General features: G+C 36.1%; 1 protein-coding gene across 1 annotated transcript in view; it reads right to left on the bottom strand.

The window, feature by feature from the left end:
• DMD (dystrophin) overlaps positions 1 to 21,170 on the bottom strand; it is a 1,921,612-nt gene that overhangs the window by 737,151 nt on the left and 1,163,291 nt on the right. The gene's annotated exons all lie outside the window — the stretch shown is intronic.

Genomic DNA, 21,170 nt, shown 5'->3' with positions numbered 1-21,170 from the left:
CTCCCCTCTCACTGAGTTCCCCTATATCATTACTATAATATAGTTCTTCATACACAGTCATATGTCCATCATTGCAGGCATGGACAATGGCAGAGAGTCCAGCATCCTATTGTCAAGATATAGTAAACAGTTTCATTGGGAGTCCAGCTTTGTTTGGAAGTAGAGATGCACCCTACATTGTATTCTCACTTCTGGATATGACAGTCTCCATTACACCATTACTATACATCCCCTTAAATGAAAAACCACAAAACAAAATCAAAACAGGAAGAAAACAAAAGAAATTAACAACAATATAAAGTTAAATAACTTGCTACTGAAGGACTAATGTGTCACTGAAGAAATGATAAAAAAAATTAAGAATCTTCTTGAAGAAAATGGCGCTACTGTATGATCTACAAGTCATTGAAGAATTTAGTAAGTGTTTTGAAAGAGGTGAAATTAACAAAAAATCAAAATCCATGAGATATAGTTTCCACTGATCTTTGTGAAATGTTTCTACTGTAGGCAACACATAGATGGGTTTGGGTTTTTAATCCAGTTTACTAATCTATGACATTTGATTGATGGATTTAAGTCATTTTACATTCAGGGATGATATGAATGGGTGGTAATTTGGTCCTGTCATTTTAACAATGAGTTGCTCACTGATTTAGTCTTCTGTTGTCATTTTACTTGGATGTTCTTCACATTTGTCTTTGATTTTGGTGGACACTATTCCTTTTCTCTGTCAAGAGAACACCTTTAAGTATCATTTGTAGGGCAGGTTTGGAAGAGGCATATTCTTTTAACTTTCTTTACTGTGGAAGAATTTTCTTTCATTTTCAAGGACAGGAAACTTTTCTGGGTACAGTATGGGCTGACAATTTTTTTTCTTTTAGAATCTGGAATATGTTGCTCCATTCTCTTCTGGCCTGTAAAGTTTCCTGTGAGAGGTCTCCTGCTAGTTTGTCTTTTCTTTATATGTCAGTTGATTGTTTTCATGTGATTATTTAAGGATCTGTTCCTTATATTCAATTGAAGAGAGCTTGATGATCACGTGTTGTGGTGAAGATCACTTTTGGTCAACCCTGTTGAGAGTTTTGTGCCCCTGCTGGATGTTGTTTCCCAATTCTTTCTCTAAATTAGGGAAATTTTCCCTTTTCATTTTATTAAATATATTTGTAAACCCAACTTCTCTTCCTGCATCTTCTGGGACTCCCATAACTCTTAAGTTTGGCCTTTTAATAGTGTCTTTCAATTCTTGAATACATTTTTGGTCTGATCCAGATTTGCTTCCAGCTTTTTGTTTGTTCATTTCCCCCGATGACAGGAAATATCTTTTAATTCTGAGATTCTTTCTTCTGCTTGCCTCATTCTATTTTGGAGACTCCCCACTGTACTTTTAATTTGTTCCACTGTATTCTTCATTTCTGATATATCAGCTTTCATTTGATTCATTTCCAGTGTGAAATATTCCTTGCATTCCTTGAATGCCTGCTTTACGTGCTTCTCATTATTGATAAGAAGTTTTATAACAAGTGTTTTGAATTCAGCATTCCCCATTTTCTTGATGTCTTCCTCAGTTAACTCTGAGTTTGGCAAAAGATTATGCTCCTATGTAGGAGAGTCTTAAGTAATATTCATTGTGCCTCTGTCTCTTCTTTTGCTCTTGGTCACTGTACTTCTGGTTAGCAGATTCATCTCTTTGGGTTTTTTTTTTAAGCTGTGTCACCCACAGGTCTACAGTTTGATTTTACTTATTGCAATAAGTACATGGCTCTTTGTTTGCAGTCAGTTGTTCCACTCCCTCCAGCAAGTACCAGGTCTGGGTTCTTATATTAGATTTCCACCATGGTCTCCATAGCCCCAGCTCCTGGCTCACCACTCTCCACTTCCTATAATACTGTGCTGAGGCTGCATCATTGTTTGTAAAATCTTCTCCCACTTCTGGTTGGAGCAGGTTCCAGGATTAGGGAGACACCAGGTGTCCTATATGGCTAGGTTGTTGGTGGTGCTTGTCTTGCTGGAACCTGTCGACTGTTGAGTTTGAGGGTCACACGGACCTATTTTGACCTGTACAATGCCAAAGTCGGTATTATTTTTACCATGGGACCAGTGCAATGGAATGAGCTCAGTGAGTTCGCTCCCAGTTCAGCACATGCACAGCTCACTGTTGTCCCTGAAGTCTTAAATTCTTTGCCACACCATATGAAATGGCATCTAATGTGCCTCCATTAACATTCTTGATTTGCTGGCCATCAGGTCTGAGGGATACCCAGACCTATCTTGGGTGGAAGCTGAAGGATGCCATGTTGTTGCAGTTCACTGAGCCAGAAATGAGTTCACTCCCAGTTCAGGGCATGTGCAGTATTGTCCATAGCTCTTGCTTCCTTAAAACAAAACATCCCCAATATGGCTTTAGGGGGCAGATTGGTTGTGAAATCCACCTTGTTCCCACACTGCCCATCTAGGATCTGCTGTTCTGTTTCTGCTCCTGGTCTAATCAAACAGATCAGCAGGACAGGCAGTTCTTTGGGTTCACCTCCCGAGCTCCTGATAGACGTCGGTTCCCACCTGGTTGCTGGTATAGGTTTGGCTGCCAATGGAGTTTAGATCATGGCTGCAGAAAGTCGCTGGAGTGTCAGGTCAGTCATTGCAGCACCACATCATTGTGGCTGCTGCTTCCCTGTGTCTATCAGTCTCCAGGTACCCCTCTGCTGTTGTTCTGTCTGCTCCTATTTCCTTGATTGTGTCTTCTCTGGTTTACACTGGCTAATATTTCTCTGTCTGTTTAAATGTGTCCTTACCCTATTCTGCCATCTTGATTCTCAGCCAAGAGCTCTTTTTAAAATATTTCTGATAATACCCCCATACCTTCAATAACTTCTTAGCAACAATCGGGTAAAACTCTTTATAATGGTAAACAAACTATTTGTGAACTGGTTTGTAATTCTGTTTCATTACCTTTCTTCATGTTTTATAATTGAGTGAGCAACTTACTCTTTCTTGAAACCCCGTTACTATGTTTATATCAGGACCACTCATTATTTTCTCACATTATAATATCTCATATCACTTCCTCTACTAAGCTCTCCTTGATTAATTAGATCCCCCACCCTACCCAAGGAGTTACAGGTCTTTGAGTACAGTCCAAAGGACTCTCGTGGTATCTATGGCAAAAAATACTGTTATTTTCTCTGTTAATCAAAACACGGAAAACATTTCATCTTCTATAATCATACACTATGCTCAGTATCTAGCATGCAGTATGTGCTGTTATTTCATACTCTGAAAGACATAAACTTCAATGATTATCTGAGTAATGAATGATATTGTTCAAGTTAATCTTGAGAGCTTTTCTATGAAAAATAAGGAGTGTATATGTGGGAAGGTGGTAAAATTATCTGCAAAGTTAACTAAATAGAATCAGGGTAAACTACATTCCACAAGTTTTCAAATATGACCTATGGCTCAAATGCTGCCTTCCACTTGTTTTGATAAAGTTTTATTGCAAAAGAGCCATACCCATTCCTTTACATAATGTCTATGACTTCTTTTCTACTGTAATAGCAGAATTGAGCAGAAGCAGCAGAAATGAAATTGCCTGCTACAGGAAACATATCTACTCTGTGGCAATTGACTAAGTTTTACCAACATCTGCCCTGTGCTTAGATTCCTTTCTGAGGGGATCGTGTGCAGTGGCTTAATAGGCTAATCTTCCACCTGCAAATGTGGGCACCCCAGCTTGTGTCCTAGCTGGTACACTTTCAAGTGAGCTCCCTGTTTATGCTTGGGAAGACAGCAGACGATAGCCAAAGTCCTTGCCCCTGTGTCCCCACATGGGAGCTCTGGAGGAAGCCCTTGGCTCTTGGCTTCAGGTTGACTCAGCTCCAGCTGTTGTTACCATTTTGGGGAAGTAAACCAGTGGATGAAATATCTGTTTCTCTATGTGTGTCTCCTTCTCTCCATAAATCTGCCTTTTAAATAAAAATAAAGAAATCTTTCAAAAAGAATATAAATAAAGTGTCTTTCAAGCGTATAACAAGGATGCAAGGATCGAAATATTATGATAACTCTGTTCTAAGAATTTTTGTTTTTTGATATGTTTGGGAAATGAGAGTGAGTGAGTGAGAGACTATGAATACTCTCAAGTCAATAATTCACAACCCAATTCCATTAACAGAGGGGCTGGCCGGGGTTGAATCTAGGATCTGGGAACTCAATCCAGGTCTTCAATGTTATTGGAAGGAATCCGATATCTTGACACAAAGCTGTTGCCTCCTAAGATGTATATTAGCAGGAACTAGAGTCTTAAACTGGATTCAAGTAACCTGGTACGAGACAAAGCTGTCGTAACTAGTGTCTCAACTGCTAGGCTAAATGCCAATCCTGCAACTGTGATAGTCATTTTAAGCAAATTATATGCCAGATAATAAAAAATGTATAATTGGAACTACTCTCCAATGTGTGAAAAAAAAGTCATTAATATCTTATACAGCTATTATTTCACAGGCCACAGCATGAGGATAGCTAACAGAGAAACTAAATGATATCTTTGATTAGAAATATGTATTGTGTTATAAAGTTACTAGAATTTACAATATGGAAACTATCTCTGCCAAACTTGGAATCAAAATACGTCTGCAGCTTTTCCTTTCTTTTGCTTTTACACATTCAATTTTCTTTCCTCATTTTCCTCTTTCTAAGCTTCAATCTGCTTTATCACTTTGTTTATACCTGCACTTCCTTTTTTGCTGCTCAGGCATTTTCTTTAGAAATGTAGTGATTTTTATAACCATGTCTACATTGTCAATTTGTGGGGGATAATCATAATTTCCAGCCAAATGCAGTTTTCAATTGTACCAACACTGTGCACATTCAGTAGAATCTAAGTATATTATACAGAAAAGGAAAACTATAGTTCCTCAAACAGAGGAAAAGGGGAAATTTTGTTCAACATTTTCATCCTGGAGCAGAAAGGGCACATTTCCACTTATTTGAAATCTGCACACAATTGCAGATAAGTTCTTCAGAAACCTAAGTGTCTATTTTTTGAGTGAATACAACCACAGGAGGTACAAGAAAAACTACATTCCCTTAACTAGCAATTACTGCAGAGTGGCCTAGGAAGCTCGGATTGTCCACAAGATCTGCTCAATGGGTCTTTGAGATCAAAATAATGATTATTTTTTTAAAGAGCTATTTATTTTTATTGCAAAGTCATATATATATAAATATATATATTTCAGTCATATATATATAAATATATAAAGTCATATATATAAATATATATATTATATATATAAATATATATATATTTATATATAAATATATACACAGAGAGAGAGAAGTAGAGACACAGAGGAAGATCTTCCATCTGATGATTCACTCCCCAAGTGACTGCAATGGCCAGAGCTGAGCCGATCTGAAGCCAGGAGCCAATAGCTCTTCTTTTTGGGTCTCCCATGTTGCAGGGTCCCAAGACTTTGGGCCATCCTGGACTGCTTTCCCAGGCCACAAGCAGGGAGCTGGATGGGAAATGGGGCTGCCAGGATGAGAACCGGTGCCTGTGTGGGATCCTGGTGCATTCAAGGCAAAGACTTTACCCACTTCGCCACTGCGCTCGGCCCCCAAATTATTTTTGCAGTAATACTATCATTTGCTACTTTCTCTTTCATTCTCTTACAAGCATTCCAGAGATTGCAAGTTGTGAGACATGACTGAGCACTGAATGTAGAAACAGATGTAAGAAAGTAAGCATGAAACAGATTTGCAAAACTATGAAGCAATTTTCTCATTATATATTTTGTTAAAGAAATCACAATTATTTTCAAAAGGCAATTATTTTTAACACCAAAATAAAATTGAAATTAATAAACAATATCTCAAGCATTTCTTAGTTTTCATTTCAAATATTTCAATCTATAGAAATGAAAGTTCTTCAAATTTTAATTTCTCACACGAAAGGGATCCCAGGATCAAAAAATCAAAAAATCTGACAGACATTGCTGGAGGTATGGAGAACTGTGCTTCACAGATTTAAGCTCAACATGAGTCAATGAGAAAATAATTTCCTAGAGAAAAGAATTTCCTCCTTGTCATCAGGCACAAGTAATAATTTATCACACTTATCAAGGAGTTCAGCATCAGACCTGAGACAGACAATCCAATATGAAATGAAAGCTAAAACAATACAGTAGGTATGAAGAATTGAAGAAGTTTACCACGATCATTCTAGGTAGAATCCACATATTTTCCAAACAGTTTATAACAGAGGAAAATGACTAATGTAGGCCAAAAACCATAAGGGCTAATTTTTAACTGTAATTTGCCTAAATGTCTACTGACCCTGTGTGCTATGGTAGGCTAAGCAGGGCACCTTCAAAAGATATACACATTGCTTACTAGACATGATGATGCATTGCAGTAAAGTGGCTTGTCATTAATCTCATGTCTTTTTTATCACCAACAAATATTTGCATTCCCCAGCATACCAGGCTTTGTGTTAAAAATTTTGAGTGACTAGTTGGAGATGCAGATGTGTACAGTATGTATTTTTTTGCTCATCTGCCTTTTTCATGTAGATTAATTTCTTGAAATTCATTCATGTTGTAGTATAAATCTGCATTGCCTTCCTTTGCATTGATTAGCAGTATTCCACAAGCAACTGATGGACATTATTCTCAGTATTACCCTACTTTTATCTTTTATTAACAGTTGTACAAAATTATGGGCTGTTTGTTGACATTTAAATATAAGCATATTGTGCATACTGATGAAATCATGCTGATGAACATTTTTTTTTCCTTAATAGTGATTTGTGAGTGGTAGCTGGGAGTTTTATTCCTTATATTTGATAATAATATATATGCTAGGTTATCATAACTTAATGCCCTCCAAATGCTGTGTAACATTACGAATTTAGTTTTCTATTCAACTCTGATAATGCTGGAATGTATATATATTCATAATGCCTCCATGACCATTCACGTACAAGCTTGTGTAGGAACTTATTTTTCTTGTGTGAATACCATAGAACTGTGCAGTCAGCGCTTACTAGAGACCAGAGAACTGGAGGTGAGAGACAAGTGAGGAAATGAACAGATGCTAGCTTCTCATTTGATGAGAGAAAGAGGTTTTAGAGTTGTACTGAGAGAGGAGTTAGAGTGGGTAGTAGGCAGTTAGGGTATTCTGGGTCCCCAAGTAAAAGAGAATTTCCCCACTATGTCTTGGATTCAGGTCTCTTCCAAGGGACAGGGGTGCTATTAGCATATCAATTCCCTACCTGAAGTATCGGCCATCCCCTCTGGCCATTGTGGGAGGGCCTCAGGCTGATCTCTTTATCATTGAAAGGAGAGCAGGAAGAAGTAATACACATCTGCCTAAGGCCTGGAATGTCCTATGTCTGGCACCTCTGTGGCCTTTTGTCCCAAGGCCAGGTACCTTAGAAACCAGGAATTTTCTTTGTTTGTGGAGAAACATCTTTGAGGGAAACCTTTAAAAGGTGCATTCCCCACCATTGATACAGGTTTTGCTTCTTGTCCTCCTGCCGCTATGGCAGAGGACTAGGGTTCTTATTTTCCTCCTGCCACTATGGAGGACTAGGGTCTTTTTACTTTTCCTCCTGCCATTATGGCAGGGGGTAAGGGTCCTTTCTATCTCAAAACCCCCTCCTGTCGCTAGGATGGGAGTCTTCTCTTCTCAGCCTTTCTAATAAATCTTGCTTTAAAACTAAACTGTGTCTGCATGAAAATTCTTCTTTCCTGCGAGACAAGAATTTGAGGTTGCTGCCATACTCGGAGTCAAAAATCCTGCAACAGTACTGCATTGTAGGTTGGCTACAAGTGATAATAATGTGCATTTATCTAAAAATGGAAGATATGTAAGAAATATTTCTAAATTTTCTCCAGAATACCTAATGATTAAGCAAACAAATCATCCTAATTGGGCATTAAACCAGGTATCTATGTATGGAAATGTGGAGAAAGGAATCCCCATACCCACAAAACTGTATTATGGAAAATAATAATAAAAATGTTTCAAAATTTTAAAAGTGCTACTTTAAAAACTTACATTAAATTTGTTAAAGTATAAAATAAGTGCTGCGTCATATTTTAATTTTATGTTTAATTTTATATTTCTCAATTGTTTTCCAAGGTGGTTTGTTCCAATTTCTCTGTATTTTCACCAACATCTAAACAGTTTATCCTGTGAAATGGTTTCTTCCCATGATTTTAAATTCCATTTCCCCTATGACTAATTATAAGGATATCTGCATGTGCGGATTAGTCCTTTGTATATCTATGTATTAAAAGTCAAGCCTCTCATGCATCTTCTAATGCATTTTTCTTTTTTAATGTTAGGTTTCTATTTTGGCCAATGAATGTGAATACGTATTCGGGAGTATATTGAAAGTTGAAGCATATTTAAAATTGCCTTAACAAAGAAACATGGAGTGTTTTTCCAGGCAATTTCTGGCTTCCTCACTTCTCAGATGTGAATCAAGTTGCTGGCCATCTGAGAGTAAGCCACGTGCTGCTATCAAGACTGCATATGTGTTCTTTTGCTACAAAGAGCTGCTTTTTAAATGAAAAATGATGAGCATTATTGTTCCATAATTTGTTTCAAATGAAACCAGGTCTATGGCAATGGTTTTATGGGTTTCTCCATCCTGACACAACTACTGTACTAACTACACTGGGAGTGGGAATAGCAGAAACTCCAGGCCAATACTCCACAGACTCATAATGATTTTGTTAATATTTCAGTGCTTTAATGGTAAATTGCTGGGGTCCCTGCAGTGGATGTAGGGGGACAGGAAGGTGTGAAGAGTATTGTTCCATTTTAGGCAGGGCTGCAATTTCCCACTGTATGGCAGGGCCCAGCAGATGTCTTTACAACCACATGAATGCAGCTCCACCTTCCTTTCCACCCTGTGGAAGAATTATAATCCATTCAGGCATTGTTTGCTACTGTGGAGTTGGCTTTTTAACTCAATGTGAGCTTGGAGGTTAATGTCAATAATAACATCTTGCAAAAGGGCCTTCTATTATTCATATTGTCTTGGCTGTTCCCATTGACCTTATGCTAATCAAGGGACCTGTATTTAGGGTTTCATTCTTTCCTTGATCTTTAGCTTCTCCTTTTCTTTGTGATACAAGATTGAGTTGTAGAACAAGAATTGTAGTAGGAACTTCTATTGTTTTTAGGTAAAACAAATGGCAGAATTATCCTTAGAAACACCCACTTGACCATGACGTAAAAAGTGAGCCAGAGTTTGACTGTTTCTGTATAAATAAAGCGGACAGCTTTCCCACATTGTCCATTATGATCATGAAATCCTAGTGGTCCCTTTCTTTCCTCTTTACGCCTAATCTATGCATAGTTCTCGAGTTCCGAACTGGGCTGGAGCTGGATTCCTGCAGTAAATAATCGAATTTTCAATTTATAATGATGTATATTTGGCACATTTCCAGGATCATAAAATATTGTACTCTTTGTAGCATTTTCTTGTTGTGTTGGAGGTAAGTACAGATGTTGAGCTAGGCACTTCCCCATCCTAGTAGACCAGCCACTGGAGATGGATTTCTAAACCCATACTCCTATACTAGACATACGTGTAGAAAATTCATTGCCATAATATCTAATCCTTGCAGCAATCACGCTAAAGATGTGTTCTTATCACATTTATGATTTAATAAGCAAAGTGAAGCTCAGAAAAATTTAGGTAAATATTCCAGAGAATAATAGAGGTAAAATTAAAAAAAAATGTAAACAGAAAACTGTTATGGTAACTATTTCCAAAATAAACAGTAAGAACATAGGTGACTACTGTCCAGCATTTTGTTGGCAGGTTTGCTTTATTGACAAATTCACATCCATTTCTTCTTATTTTCTGCAGGTTAATGTAAAGGTTAACTGGCAAGGAAATACCAAATAAATCAGTAGGAGATGGAAGCAATTTTTTTCAAGGATACATTCTGATCATTCCAAACAATTATGTTGTTAAAGACTGGTTCTCACATGCATGCTTAATAAGAAAGTTTGGGTTTCACAAGTCTCAAATTCTCCACAGAGTGGCACCAACATAATTCAGTCTAACAACATCATAAAGTCATTGAAGGGACAGGTGTCATGTTATACCAATTTAAGGCACCACTTGGGACATGCACATTCCATGTCTGAATGTCTGGTATCAAGTCCTACTTCTGCATCTCACCAGGCTTACTGCAAATGCATATCTTGGGAAATAGAACACGGTGGCATAAGAGTTTGGATATTCACCACACAGTGGCAGACCTATATGGAGTTTCTGGCTTATGGCTTTGGCTTGGCCTAGCCCTTGTTATTGCCAGCTTCTGTGAGCATGAATGATCTCTTGGATCATTCCTTTTGGGGAGATGGAAGATCTCCTGCTATCTGTCTTACCCTTTCAGTCTGTCACTTTGTCTTTCAAATAAATAAATAATTTAAAAAGCATTGAAAAATAATTGCAATCTTGATTTTCACTTATGGATAAATCAAGGGTATTCACCCAGACGTTGCAAATCATTCAGAAATTTTATTTCTTCTCACTTCTTATACATCTAACAACTGCTTCAGTCTTTCAAGTCCTGAAAAATCCCTGAACATATCTTATATTGATAAACCTCGCCCAACTAGCTCATGACCTTATAAGCAGTCTTCTCCAGTCTTTTGTCTTCATTTATTACCCAACCTCCACCACATTAAAAATACATATCATGAGGTCCCTGTGTGATAACCTAGCAGCTAAACCCTCACCTTGCAACTGCCAAGGTCATATTTGGGCACCAACTCCTATCTTGGAAGCTCCATTTCCCATCCATCTCCATGCTTGTGGCCTGGAGAATGGTACAAAGCCATGGGACCCTGCACCCCAGTGGGAGACCCAGAAGCAGCTCCTGGCTCCTGGCTTTGGATTAGCTCAGCTCTGGCTGCTGTGGCCACTGGCCACTTGAGGAATGAACCAATAGATGGAAGATCTTTCTCTCTGTCTCCTCTTTTCTCTGCAAATCTGACTTTCCAATAAAATAAATAAATCTTAAATATATATATGCATATATATTATGAGATAGTATTCTTCTTAGATATTGGAGGAGGCAAAAAACAGAGAAGACACTGCTCAAGACTTATTTAATTTGTGAGGGAAGATTCATAACAGTAATGTGTATGCAGAGGAATACATATTCCTTTGACTTGTCTCTGACTTCTTTAGTAATTACTTTATTCACTAAGTAAATATGTTCATGTGTGAAAATAATTGATATTGCAAATAGCTGATCAGGATCACTGCCTTTTTGTTCTGAATCCTTCCATTGGATCAGTCTATAACTTCTGTTAACTTTGCTCAAATATCTTTATTTTCAGAGCTGAAATTTAATAATCTATAAAATGGTCATAAAATACTTTCATGTTTTGCTTAGCATCTCAGTCATATGATTCATGTTCATTGCTAGATATAAAAGATATTTAAAACCATTTTCTTTTGATAATTAAAATTGCACAAACATTCAAAAAACTCTTAATGAAGTGCCTTTTATAAAGCAAGCAGAAAAAACTTGCTGTCATTAATACTACTTTTAGAACGTCCAAGGTTCTAACTTGGACAACTCGGACAGAGATAACTAGCCATTTTTTGTCAACTAATAGAGAATATTGAATCTTGGAATATGTTTATTTTTGTGTAGCTTTCAGAGACAGAAGAGGCAGTACTCCATTTGAGGCTGGAAATATCGGTCTCACACACAACTAAATACTGGGATGATTCCTAGATGTGTAATCCACAATGTAATAGTCAATTTTGCAGAAACAACCTAAATGCCTGCCTCTTGATTCATTCCACTGCAATTTGGCACAGGCATTGGAATAAAATATGGTGAATGAAATGTGAGGGAAAATGTTACAGAGTATGTCCACAAAGTCACCTGGAATGGTGTCAATTTTCTACATACTGCAGCATCAAAAGCAGTTGCTTTGGCTAGAGGTATTGGTAACCTTCAACTTTAAAGATAAGGGCCATAGAATAAAGGATGGTTGGTTTAATTTATCTTGTTTTATTTTATTATTTTTTTATTTTGTTCTAATTGATGCAAAGAGTGCTGCAGTGTGATTACAGTTAACATTCAGGAAAAGTGATTGAAAGATAAGGAGGATTGAACATAGGTCCCCAAAATGCATCAAGCTATAGGAAGGCAGTGAAGGAAGAATTACCAACAAAGGAGGAAGAAAATATATAGTTAGGCAAGAACAAAATCAAGTGATAGTAGTTGCAAGGAAAGCAGTGTAGAATCAAGTAGTATCATGGAAAGTGGTCAGTTTATGTGACTTGTGTGGTCTAGAATACATGCCCTTAGCCAGGATGGGTTCAGACTAGGGATGGAATCAAAAACATGGAGGTAGAGGCAATAAGAGAGAACATCTGAGTTTAAGTACTAGTGGCCATGAGAGAAGGATTAAAATGGGAATAATAAATAGGAGGGAAGAAAGAGACACTTGTTAATTTAGGTTACCCAGAATCATAACAGGCTGGTATTACAGGAAAAAATGTTAATATCAAAGTGGAGTCTGATGGACGACGTTCAGTTTTTGAATTATGGAGGTAGTGATAGAAAATCACAAAGCCTAATGAATAACCGTTTCTAGAGGCAGTGGTGTTCTTTACTTGCTTTGTGCAGTGCTACAGTGGAACTTGGCAGTATGAAGAACCAGGGTTTGATTTGGACTATACCTCCCCTTTGAATTCTTCCCATTTTGGTTTGGTTTTCTATTCTTTTGTTAGGAACAGAGCAGCAGATCTGCATCCTTCTCATAAAGTCCGTTTCTGCTTAAGTTAGCTGAAACTTGATCCTGTTTATTTTCAGCTAAGAGCTATCACAAGAAGGGTAGAACACATTTGGAAATTAATAGTATTGAATGTATTTACTTGTCAATCTAGGAGTTAGAAAAATCACCTGCTCCGAGATAGGAAGGCAGTAGAAAAAGGGTAAAACCATGCTTATGCTTATGTGCATTCAGTAAAGAAAATAACTGGTGTAAGGCTCCTGTCTAAGCAGAAGGCCTTCTGCTGAAAATAAGAAAACAACGGTTACACATTTATCATCATAATAGTAAGTGAAAAATATTAGATTGGCAGCTTACACGTGTGCAGTGCTTCTCATCTTAGAAAAGGGTTTTAGAAACTATCGTATTTGAGATATAAGAGAGAAAATAAAAATATTTAATTGCATGTTAATATATGAATAAATGTCATTATACCATTAGATTTCTTTTTATTGGAGAGGCAGATTTACAGTGAAAAAGATACACAGAGAGAAAGGTCTTCCATCGACTGATTCACTTCATTGAGTCAGTCAGACATTCAGATAGACTTCATATACCACTGAACTTAAGGGGAATCTGTGTTTATTCAAGTGCAAAATCCTACTGGGTCATGTATTACTTTGTGTTAATTTCCCTTGTTTTGTGATTTCTGTTACTCTTGAATTGGCCATTTGTATTATATTCCAGTGAATCTGTACTTGGACTTGAAATATGTCTGTAGATATTCTTTCATTCACTAGGGTGCCCTGCATATACATAAGATCTGTGATATATAGCATAAGATATTTGAACTTTTTTTCCCAAAGGTTGTGATAAATTTCTCCTGATCTATTCTCAAATTTTTATTGTTCAACGTTTCTGATTTGTGATATCTCAGGGTAGTCTGTGGCTCCATAGAAAACACTTAAGTCAAGTCATCAGTCACCACTGTGGTTTTCTGAACTCTTTCTCCATAGCAGTGCTTAATGGCTAATATGCACTATGGGAACTCTGCTTTGTTTACCAGTTAGCAAATGATGTGAGAAAGGGAGCCCAGTGAGAAGTAGTTAGTATACTGGGAATTGCTACCAACTCTACCTGCAGGGAGGGAAAAGGCCCAATATCATCAGGCTTGTCTTCCAAGTGATATTCACATTAGTACATATAAAAGCATGTTTTCTAACTACCTTGTTTTAAATATTCCACAGGCTGCTCAACCTGATTACATCCTAAATTAAACTTTGCAGGTATGATTTGCTTTTCTTTTTCCATAAGGTTATCCCTCTCTAGTATTTTCCATCTTAGATAACCGCATTCTATACAACAAGTTCCCCAAATCAAAACATTTTGGACAAAGTCATTCTGGAATTCTCACTTCATTCTCCTCAGCATCCCATATAATCAATTAGCATGGTATTTTTTAATCAGTGCAGTATTTCTGGAATATGCCACATCTTTGCAGTTCCTATTCTGCTAATTATTTCTACCCTAAAATAGCAAAAAACTATTAGACCTGAGTTACTCACTGCCAGATACTCTCTCTTCACTTCATGCTAAGATCGGCTAGCTTAAGGACATATGAATACCCAGATGTAAACCATTTAAAATCCTTTAGGCATCATTAATTCTATTTCAGAAAAAAACTTAAATATTTAAGATATGGCCAGATCTCTGTGGTTTCTAATCTGTGTCTAAAATTTATAAAATAATTTTTAATTTTTTAAAATTTTTGAATGTGTGTGTGTATGTGAGAGAGAGAGAGAGAGAAAGAGAAAGAGATACAGAGCACTTAAAATGAAGATTGACAGCTGCTTGCCTACAACAGTCAAGATTAGACTATGTAAAATACAATCTGGATCTCCATTTTGTGTGGCAGGTACTCAAGAACTTGAGCTATCACCTGCTGTCTCCAACTACACACATTAGCATGATGCTGCAACCATAAACAGATCTGAAACTGAATCCCAGGCATTCAGATATGGAATAGAGGCAACCCAACCATTATTTAACTGCTACATCAAATGCCTGCCTCCTACCATCTTCAATTTAAACACTTGTCTCACCTAAATATAACTTAAAAGGCTTTTGATCTATTAACCACTGTTATTAATCCTTATAAAGTGAGCCAGCATGACAACCTAGTGACTAAACCCCTGCTTTGCATGTGCCTGGATCCCATATGGGTGCCAATTCGTGTGCTGGCTTCTCCTCTTCCCATCCAGCTCCCTGCTTGTGGCCTGGGAAAGCAGTCAAGGACAGCCCAAAGCCTTGGGACCCTGCACCCACGTGGGAGACCCAAAAAGAAGCTCCAGGTCCCTGGTTTCAGCTTGGCTAAGCTCTGGCAGTTCCAGGCATGTGGGGAATGACTCAGCTGACAGAAGATCTTTCTCTCTGTATCTCCTTCTCTCTCTATGTCTGCTTTTCCAATAAAAATAAATAAATCTTAAACAGAATTTTTAATAAAGAAGTAAAAAATAAGATCCTCACAAAGCTTTCAATTACATTTTCACAGAAATCAAAATCTGTTTCTATTTGCATTTCCATATTACTAGTTTATGTAATATTAAATAAGGAAATCACTAAAATAAATTACCTAAACATATTGTTGACTGTTGGTAAATATATTCTCCAGTGGTGATAGCTAAAATATGTGGTAACAGGAAACATTTACAGATTATCACGATCTACGAGTAAGTTTAGAATAATTCATATAAAAAATAGTTGGACATGATCAGAAAAAGTAAAAATATGATTGTTTTAGAGAGCTTTTCTATATTGACTCCATGCTTACGCAATGTTTCTTGTTTTTTGTTTCAATGATTTGCTCACTCTACTTTTTTTTCTCTGGCATGGCCACACATTATTCTCTTGAATCTTCTCATCCTTTAAGGTCCATTCCAGAAATCTTCCTTCCTAACAAACTCTCCCTAATTCCTGCTTCCCTGACTACCTAAAAGTTCACAGAATGTGCTAACAAAATGCATTCACTTATATATCTACAGATTGTGATTCTGTGAGAATCAGCCAATGCGACAGCATATTTGGATCCAGCTAGTCAGTTTCAGTAAATCTTGCCAAGTTACAAAGAATAAAATATGACATGAAAGGATTAACTATGAAGCTAATTTTTTCCAAGCCTTTTGATGAAGAATTATGAGTGTCCTTGAAAGCTTTTCAAAAGTCATCAGAGAACAGCTTTTTTCAAAGACACCTGTGGATAATACTATCTGTTATGAGCTTCTCAGATCAATCTAAAAATAGTTCTTTGACAGTATGACTTGCATCCAAAAGATATTGCTGCTATAGGTCAATTGAGAATAAAATGTCCAGTTTCAGGGCCAATACTTATTTAATTCATCTGAAATGTATTTGTTGGGATACAATGAGATTGAGCAAAAGTGATATGTATAAAATGTTTCCATCAAAAGTATACCAACTTTTGGAGAACACTAAGATGCTACTATGTTTAAAGTTTACTTTTGTTTATTCAAAAGGAGAAGCATGAGAGAGGGTGAAAGAGAGAGGGACAGAGAAAGGGAGAGAGACAGAGAGAGATCTTCTATCTCTTGATTCAGTCTCCAAATAACTGTTAAGACCCTTTACTGGGCCAAATCCAGGAGCCAGGCACACTACCCAGATCTCCCACACAGATGGCACAGACTGAAATATTTAAGTTTTTATATGCTCCCTTTTGGGGTGCACTTTAGCAGAAAGTTACATGGGAAGAGGAGGCAGGGCTTGACTCTAGGCACTTTGGCATAGGATGCATGTATAACTTTACATGATGTAACATAATGTCAATTCCTGAAATGTGAATTATTGTACATACTCTTTCCATTGTTTTCAGAAGAGATCAAGTTTAATTTCCAGAAGTAAATAAAACATGTATTTATTAAAGTGTGATGACATAGTTAAAAAAACAACAAAAATGTTCCTGTAGATTCATCCTTAACTTATATAACAATGTTATATGTAAAGAGTTAAATGCTAGGTTTGCTTTGAATATGAATAGATTTGTTACTATTTAAGAAAATATTTATCAGTCATCCACTGTGTATCAGGCTTTTTGCTTTGTGTCTGAGCTATAGAGATTAGGGTAAAATACTGTTCTGCCTTTTCCAAGTTTTCAAACTTGCAGGAAAAAAATAATGTCAATATGTATGATGCATGATAAAAATATGAAATTATATATGACTGTTATGAAAAGAAGATAGAAATAAAGAAAATAAATGGCTTTTGCATGAGAAAAATATATCTGTTATTGATTCTTTAAATGCCTAAAGGAGCTTGTACCAGATCAGACCAAAGCCAGGAGCCAGGAACACCATCCAGATATCCCACATGGGAAACAGAGACTGAAGTATTTAAGTCCTATAGCAGGTCAAATCTTGAGAAATGGATAAGATCAAAAAAAGTAAAAGGAAATGAAAGGAAATGTAATTCAATCAAACTACAACTTTTTTGCATAAGTTACAGGACGAAAAACTTCAGGTCATTTTCTGCCTCAGATATAAGCTAAGACGGTGTAAATGATGGACAATGTGTTTGGGAAGACAGATTGGAACAGAATCTGTGATGAATTTCCATGTTATTAAATGTGGCCAGCTAAGGTAAGTGGAAGGTTGGTGGGCAGAAGCTGGATGCACGTGCTAGTGAATACTGAATGTCAAGACTAAGATGAATTATGCATACCCAGATCTAGAGAAAGAACTCTGGAGTTAACATCCTTGTTCTAGACTTGTGAGCTGGGTAATTTCTAAGAAGGAGGTTTCACCCATTTATGCCTTCATTTCCTTTCCATAAAATAAACAACAAATCAGCACCTATTAGACTTGTCATGAGTACATGCGCCATGTAAAACATTTGCAACAATATGTGCCAAAATGAAGTGTTACCACTATTATGCCCACCATCACTACCCCCATCATTGTCATAACATACACATCCGTATTAATTATCCTATATCCTAAATCAGTGGAAAACAATATGAATGAGTAAAAAGCAGAAGTATGGCAAACTGAAGTCAAAGCTTGCTTACACAAAGGGGTGCTTCTCAAATGCTAATGTGCACATGAATCACCAAAACTCTCGTTAAAATGCTGACTTGATTTATTAGATTCTGCATTTCTTAGCAACTCCCAGGTGATTTCTGTACTTTGGACTGCAGACCAGTTTGAGCAACAGGAGTCTGAGACATCTGTTAATTAGTTGCAGCTGGCAGTGCCAAGAGAGATTGTGTGAATGAGTGCCTATTCAGCCAGATCTAAATTACCAAAAAGAAGACAGAAATAAACGTCTATTTCTTTTTAAATCATGAAGTCTCTCTATTTTAAAACAAATACCCTTGCAAACACATTCCATATACTCAGATTGCGTTCAGCCTGTGGGGCAGTCTGTTTGCAGCAGGCTGAATGAAGGCACCAAGCAAGGTTAAAATTGAGAAGTGTGGAGCAAGTAGAGTTGGGACTGGAGGGACCCTAGGGTGCCAGTTTGAATATCTGAGCCAGCTCTAAGCACTGGTTTACAAGAAAAAGCTGGGCACATTTAAAAGCTGGCACACATTGTGAAGAGACCTTTGGATCACACTAAAGTTTTTATTGCTTTAAAATTTACTATATTATGAGTGAAATGGTCATTTTTTTTTCCATTTAATTACTGTTTGGAGTCATTGCTTACCATAACTAAATTATAGTCCTTTTGCTTTTTACTTGTTAAACTTCTTATTTGGTGGAGCATTAAGCCTTTTTATTGTAATGCAAATTTAGAATTTGTTCTCAAAACCTTAAAAAAGGAGATGGAGGGAGGATGAGAATAAAGGAATAACATCCTTAGAATTGTATCTATGAACTATATTGAATCTGTTAAAAACTTACTAAAATTAAAATAAAAACATTAAAAATAAAAGAGAAATTGTGAAGAGACTTGAATGCTAGCAAAACTTTTGATTTTTAATTTGTAGAAAATAATGTGCTGAAAAAGAAAGCTAGTTGGTTAGGAGTTTGAATTAATAAGAAGTTGAAGTTTAAAGATACTGAAGAGAAAGTAGCTGTTTTATAAGGAGTGTGCTGGGAAGTTGGAATTGCTACAACTGGATATTTTCAAGATTAGGTCCTACCAGTCCTAGTTTAATGAATTCGATAAGACTACTTTCTAATTAACAGCGTCCATTTGTATGCAAACAATGAAATAGGTCTTTAAAGCAGTTTCTTCCCTTCAATACATTTAGGAATGCTTCCCATTATTTTATGTATCATTAATTTTCTTGGCAAATGAGCATAGATTATGTACAGGGAAATTGTTTAAAAATTAATGACTTACTCATTTCAAACGAAAACTAAGTGATTCTATAATGCAACCATTAAGAATCATTAGCTTAACTAAGTGATAGAATTTAGTAGTTTTTACAAAGGAACAAACTCATAGCATACCTCTCCAGATGTGATGTCATGCAAAATATATGGCATTCTATATGAAGAATTCTCACCAAAACTGATAGATGTTATCCAGTTCTTCTATTACATAAATGAAGCAGCAGTGAACTTGATATCTTAAATTGCACAGCTAATTGTCTATATTTTACACTCCATTTGCTTTCAACATAGCCTAACCTTAATGGATGTCCATTGCCATCTAAATCGTTCTGAGAATTTTTATATTTCTGATATCTTGTACTTTGAAAGATTTAAAATTATGTACAATGAGGTTTCAAATATTCTTAAGGTTTTTTGTGTACTTTATGTGCATTTGTGGACTAAGAAAGGTTAAATATTTCTAAAAGCTGTATTAAAAACCTTTGCAGACTAACAATACTGTGGTTGGTTAAGTTGAATAGGCATCTTAGTTTTCATTTGTACACTAGATAACTTCAATTTTACCGTTTGAGTTGCACTCAAAACATGGCATTGAATAACAATAGTTTCATGATGATAGCCTTCCCTCAGTTGTAACTTTAACATACTATTTATTAAATAATATTTTATTTATTTTTACTTGCTTTGATACTAGGAGTTTGGAAGTAGCTGTGAGTATATTGATAGTACTGGCACTTATATGTTTTATGTTTGCATTTCCTAAAATTTAGATGAGATAAAAATTCTGACAAAGCATACCACAAAACTGATCTCAGTGGAAATTTATATATGCTAACATTTATTTTTAAAATGTAGTATGAACTAGACAACTTTAAAAGCTGACCTTCAAAAAATCTTCAAGGAAGCTGATCTTGACTTTTTAAAGTACAGAAGTGCAATATTCAACATAGGTCAAAATGTTTAAATGGATGTCTATTGCCATTTAAATGGGGGAAATTTTCCCAATTAGTTCTTGCCAAATCCCTAGCTGTAACAAACTGACAATTTCAATATTTCATAACAGAGTCAGCATATATCCCTTTTTTTAAATAAAATTTGAAGAGTCTAAATTTTTAGGGATTATTTGGTGAAACAGGCACTTTATACCATCTTTATAAGTTATAATTTGCATTTAGAACTCTATAACATAAAGCAATTGTCAAATGCATGCGAACAGAGGTTATCAGAATGTTAATATGCTTCTTTCAACTAATGCAGGGTAAGATATCTCTAAACGAGAAACACAACATATATTCTAGAAAAATAATCCTCCAATGTACCTAATCCACTTTATGAATTATTACTTATATGTATATATATATATACACTATTCATACATGTTCATAGTATAAATAGCAGGATATTTATGTGAGTAATAGAAGCTTTTCAAAGGTGGTAGGGGATTATTATAATTTTTCCATGAAAGCCGCTCAAGTATAATGTTTTAGTCTTTATTTTCTCTCTATATAATCATGAATATTTTCTGAACCAAGATTTAATATAAATATATTTTAGATGATGTCATTTTTTCTAACTTTTGCAGAACTGCATTGTGTTGTGTTGTGTTGTGTGTGTGGGGGGGTGTTGTCAAATAATACATATTTTGCCTAAAAATATGAACTGTGTCCACTTTGTGAATAATGAAATGTGAGCAAGGAGAAATGATTAAAGACAACAGGTATAATTCTATGATATTTTAACCAAAGGTGTTCATCAATGAATATTTTAGCTTCCAGAGGGTTAAATTGCCACCTATGAGGAAGAATATAGATAGGACACAAGGCCCTGGCAACAAAAATGATTTTCATTGTTTATGTAAGAGCTCACTTAGTAAATGAAGACCGAAGTCTCCATTATGAAGCACTGCATTATGAAATCTTAGCATCAACAACCGAAAACCTAACAAAAGACTCACCTGTAAAATTTCCATGCGTTTCAATTGAAATAGCATATAATTGACTTTCAGTGTTTCAAAACATTCCAAAGGAAAACAAAATAAGGATTGAAGCTAATAATAAC

The sequence above is a fragment of the Ochotona curzoniae genome, unplaced genomic scaffold (genome assembly GCF_017591425.1).
Source record: "Ochotona curzoniae isolate NIBS_2020 unplaced genomic scaffold, NIBS_Ocur_1.0 contig_1274, whole genome shotgun sequence".
NCBI classification, from domain to species: domain Eukaryota; kingdom Metazoa; phylum Chordata; class Mammalia; order Lagomorpha; family Ochotonidae; genus Ochotona; species Ochotona curzoniae.
This window is presented reverse-complemented; position numbering and strand designations above follow the sequence as displayed.